The sequence below is a fragment of the Microtus oregoni genome, unplaced genomic scaffold, assembly GCF_018167655.1.
Source record: "Microtus oregoni isolate MIOR12 unplaced genomic scaffold, Mior012 000012F_ref0000307, whole genome shotgun sequence".
NCBI lineage: Eukaryota > Metazoa > Chordata > Mammalia > Rodentia > Cricetidae > Microtus > Microtus oregoni.
In genome coordinates, this window is record NW_024543071.1 from 21,338,822 (window position 1) to 21,344,496 (window position 5,675).

General features: G+C 40.7%; 1 pseudogene; it reads right to left on the bottom strand.

Annotated features, from left to right (window-relative positions):
- Positions 1-332: 332 nt before the first annotated feature.
- On the bottom strand, positions 333-5,441 carry LOC121454105 (annotated as a pseudogene).
- Between the last annotated feature and the right edge of the window lie 234 nt (positions 5,442-5,675).

Here is a 5,675-nt window from a genome sequence, read left to right on the forward strand (position 1 = left end):
AATATCTTGGGGTAACTCTAACCAAGGAAGTGAAAGATCTATTTGACAAGAACTATAAGGCATTGAAGAAAGAAATTGAAGAGGATTCCAGAAAATGGATGGACCTCCCTTGCTCTTGAATTGGGAGGTCAACATAGTAAAAATGGCAATTCTACCAAAGGCAATTTATAGATTCAATGCAATCCCCATCAAGATCCCATCAAAATTCTTCACAGATCTGGAGAGGACAATAATCAACTTTATATGGAAAAACAAAAACCCAGGATAGCCAAAACAATCCTATACAATAAAAGATCTTCTGGAGGCATTACCATCCCTGACTTCAAACTCTATTACAGAGCTACAGTGATGAAACAGTGTGGAACTGGCATAAAAACAGAGAAGTCGACCAATGGAATCATATAGAAGACCCGGAATTTAACCCACAAACCTATGAACACCTCATTTTTGATAAAGGAGCTAAAAATATACAATGAAAGAAAGAAAGCATCTTCAACAAATGGTGCTGGCACAACTGGATGTCAACCTGTAGAAGAATGAAAATAGTCCCATATCTATCACCATGCACAAAACTCAAGTCCAAATGGATTAAAGACCTCAATATCAGCCCGAACACACTGAACCTGATAGAAGAGAAAGTGGGAAGTACCCTATAACAGATGGGCACAGTCGATCGCTTCCTAGGTATAACCCCAGAAGCACAGACATTAAGGGCAACATTGAATAAATGGGACCTCCTGAAACTGAGAAGCTTCTGTAAAGCAAAGGACACTGTCACTAAGACACAAAGGCAACCTACTGACTGGGAGAAGATCTTCACCAACCCCGCAACAGACAAAGGTCTGATCTCCAAAATATAAAGAGAACTCAAGAAACTAGACTTTAAAATGCTAATTAACCCAATTAAAAAATGGGGCACTGAACTGAACAGAGAATTCTCAACAGAAGAAGTTCAAATAGCCAAAAGACACTTAAGGTCATGCTCAACCTCCTTAGCAATCAGGGAAATGCAAATCAAAACAACTTTGAGATATCATCTTACACCTATCAGAATGGCTAAAGTCAAAAACACCATGATAGCCTTTGCTGGAGAGGCTGTGGTGGAAGGGGTACACTCATCCATTGCTGGTGGGAATGCAATCTTGTGCAACCACTGTGGAAGTCAGTGTTTCGGTTTCTCAGGAAATTCGGGATCAACCTAACACTGGACCCAGCAATACCACTCTCGGGAATATACCCAAGAGATGCCCGGTCATATGACAAAAGCATTTGTTCAGCTATGTTCATAGCAGTATTATTATGTAATAGCCAGAACCTGGAAACAACCTAGATGCCCTTCAAAGGAAGAATGGATGAAGAAAGTATGGAATATATACACATTAGAGTACTACGCTGCGGTAAAAAACAATGACTTCTCGAATTTTGCATGCAATTGGATGGAAATAGAAAACGCTATCCTGAGTGAGGTATCCCAGACCCAAAAAGATGAACATGGGATGTACTCACTCATAATTGGTTTCTAGCCATAAATAAGGGTCACAGAGACTACAATTGGTGAACCTAAAGAAGCTAAATAAGAAGGTGAACCCAAGGAAAAACATATAGTTATCCTCTTGGCTATGGGAAGTAGACAAAATAGCCGGGGAGAAAACTGGGATCTTGGCGGTGGGGTGGGATGAGGGTAAGAGGAGATGGGGAGAGAAAAGTGAGAAGGAAGGAGGGGGGCATCTTGGGGAAACAGGAGGATTGGGATAAAGGAAGTTTGGACAGGGGAGCGTGGAAACACAATTCTTAGTTGAGGGATCCACCTTAGAGTTGGCAAGAGACTTGACCGTAGAGTGGCTCCCAGGAACCAAGGGTGTTGCCCTAGATAGTCCCTTGGGCAGCTGAGGATAGGGAAACTGACATGATCCTATCCTATAGCAATACTGATGAATATCTTGCATATCACCATAGAACCTTCATCTGGTGATGGATGGAGATAGAGACAGGGACCCACAATGGAGCACTGGACTGAGCTCCCAAGGTCCCAATGAGGAGAGGAAGGAAGGACAAGATGAGCAAGGAAGTCAGGACCACAAGGGGTGCACCCACCCACAGAGACAGTGGGGCTGATCTAATGGGAGCTCACCAAGGCCAGCTGGACTGTGACTGTAAAAGCATGGGATAAAACCGGACTCTCTGAACATGGCGAACAATGAGGACTGATGAGAAGCCAAGGACAATGGCACGGGGTTTTGATCCTACTTCATGTACTGGCTTTGTGGGAGCATAGCCAGTTTGGATGTTCACCTTCCTAGACATGGACGGAGTGGGGCAGACCTAGGACTTTCCACAGGCAGGGAACCCTGACTGCTCTTTGGACTGGAGAGGGAGGGGGAGAGGAGTTGGGGGGGAGGGGAGAAGGGTGGGAGGAGGGGGAGGGAAATGGGAGGTTGGGAGGAGGCGGATACTTTTTTTTTTCCTTTTCTCAATAAAAAAAAAATAAAAAAACACACTTATAAAATTCTCAATGTACTTAATAATTTATAAACAAATGACAATACAATTTTAAGATCATGCAACAGTAGACAAAATAAGTGATGAAATTTCTATTACACAAGGCTAAGAAATGGAAAATATAAATTATATCACGGTTACCCAGGACTATAAACATTGGCCTGGAAGAATCTCTGTGCTGCTCAGTTAATTTCCTCAAACCTCTGTAAACCAAGAAAATGAAAACAAACATCCTCTGATTGGGATCTGCCACTATTATAAATAGCAATTATACCATGGTGAAATGATCCACAAACACAAAATACACTTGTGCACAATTATTCAGCTCAAAAGAATATTAGCATGAAACATATTCATTGTTTCTGATTTAAAAACAAAGAAAATTTTAGAATGGGTATGATCAGCATCACACACACAACACACTCACACCTAGACTAAGATGCAAATGCAGATATCTGCACTTACCATTGGTTTTCCTCAGTTCCTCCACAAGGCACTGTGCTTCCTCTTGAACACGGTCCTCAAGGTTCCTTTTGCCCATGCCCAAATTCCTCAGAGTTGTGAGAGTGAAGCGCCTTATCTCTTTCCATCTGTTTCCATTGCTCAAAACAATGCCTAAAGAAATAGAAAAACGGGGTCTCTCCCTACTGCTTGCACTGGCTTTCAGAAATATATTCTCTTTAGAGGGATACCGTGGTCAGCCTACATATAGTGGAGAGGGCCTTGGTCCTGCCTCAAAGCAATGTGCTAGACTTTGTTGACTCCCCATGGGAAGCCTTACATTCTCTGAGGAGTGGATGGGGGTGTGGTGGAGGGGAAGTTGGAAGGAGTAGGAGGAAGAGTGGAAGTGGGAACTGTGATTGGTATGTACATTGAAAAAAGATAGTTTTCATAAAAAATAAAATTTCAGAAAAAATAAATGGTAAAGCACTAGAAAAATATTCTAGGGACAAATGGGAGATCTGATGGGTGGAAACCGCAGAGAGGTCCAACCTGTACCTAGAGAAGAGGTCCCACCCCTCCTTTAAGTCTTCTCTTTCACCAGAAACACTGCACCCCCCCCCATATGAACATGTATAGTAACTTACCAAGGCCTTTATTAATTCTTTCACCCATTGGAAAGGTCCTCTTCCAGCAAACTCCTCCCCATGATCAACCAGAGCCTCCTTCACTGCTTCATACCCATGCAACACCACAGCGGGCTGCATGCCCAAGTACACAGTGAAAACAGGGCCATAGACTTTTGAGAACTGAAAATAGGAGAGAAAATGTAAATACTAGCAAAAAAATCATTTTAATATCCATGGAGTCAATCTTTCATTCGCACTGATAATATCACTCACTCTATTTTAATAATTTTATTCAGGAAAAGCTTTATTATAAATAGTTGTGAAGACTATATCATATCAGGGTGAATATAAATTATTGATCACCTTCAGTAAACGATATAATGGTTCAAGACTCAGGTAGTTCTCATACAAGGATTACAATGAATTTTCACACCAAAACATTCAGCAGGACGCTGACCACCAGAACTCCATACAGGAAATATACATGCCTGCTGACTGCCCCCGCTGTCTCAGCACCTGCCCACCCTAACCACCATCAAGCCTCCCATCTTTCCCACCATGTCCCAGTTCCCCAACTCAGGAACAAACACCCTCTTTGAACAGAGGCCATTCCACTCTGACCTACAGACCTTCAGCCCACAGGTGTGGAGACACTTTCCTCAACCACTGGCAACTGTAATCAGAAGATCAGAGAAGAAATATAAACTGAGTAACTACACACATACTACTAAACTCATATTACTACATTTATAGATTTAATGCTACACATCAGATATCTGATGCCATATTTACAGGTTTAGAAAAAGAGCAGAGGACATCATATGGTACCTAAAAAGACCAAAAATAGTCAAGGCCCTCCTAAGGAGTAAAAATGCTGTTTGAGATATAACAATAACTGATAGCAAATTATATTATAGAATTATGTGATAGAAACTGTCTGGTACTCACAAAAATAGGCAAGTGGTCCAATGGAATAAACAAAATGATGCAACAATAAAGCATCAATGTAAAGGCCCACTTACTTTCGAAATGCAAATTTGTAAGTCACCACAGTTGACTCTATTGAGGAACCAGATTTGGCATAATGCTACTACAAACACAGAGGGTGGGCACCATGGGAGCTGCACCATAGGCATGCAATATTTCCTGGAAAAAAAATAGTTCCTTCTCTGGCTGGATACAAACATCACCAAATATGTTGAAATCTTGTCTTCTCTGTTGCATTTCTTGTGTTATTCCTTGTCCGTTGGTATTTAGTTAAATTAGGCATCAGTTACTTTGTTAGAATTCAACATCAAATAGATAACCTTAATAAAATGTTTTTCTAAAATTCTATTATTTCATTATTATTAATGACTTATTGAATAAATCATTACTCACTATTGATCTTCAACCAAAAATAATGGAAAAGGTTTTGTTTTTTTTTTGTTGTGTTGTGATAGGAAATAGTCACAAATTTTGCAATTTTGTGGAATTTTTTGTTTTAGAAAATGCAAAGTAAATGTCCTTTCACCTGAAACCCCACTCATTACTGAAATCCCGACAATGGCCACCTATAAGAGTCATAAGATACACAATACTTTGAAAGAGTTTTGACTTTGTGACTATTTATTACTAAATTGCCTCTGATACTAGATTTTCATCTAAAGCAACTGTCAGTTTAAATTCTTTATAAGGTACTGGCGGGGCACAAAGAATACTTACATTGGTGAAGCATTGGCTGATGTTCTTCACATCTATTTGGAAGAAATTACCAAAAACTGGGAGAGGAGTTGGGCCAGGAGGGAGCTTTGCTCTCTCAGAGCTCTGTCTCCAGAGTGAGAGGAGAAGCAGACAGCAAAGGCTGAGCACCAGGACCACAACTGCATCCATGGAGATCCTTCTGCCTGACACAGCTGTGCTCAGTCAGCATGGAGCTTTTATAACACTACAGGGTGAATCAACATGTCCTTCTTTGGAACATCACTCACCGATCAATCAGATAATCTTTAATATCTCAAGTAGACTTTGTCCTTCTGATAGAAATAAAAATAAGATGTTCACTACCCTTTCCCCTCTTTACAGGGTATTCAGTTGAATTTCTGGTTTAACAAAACAGATTGGTGT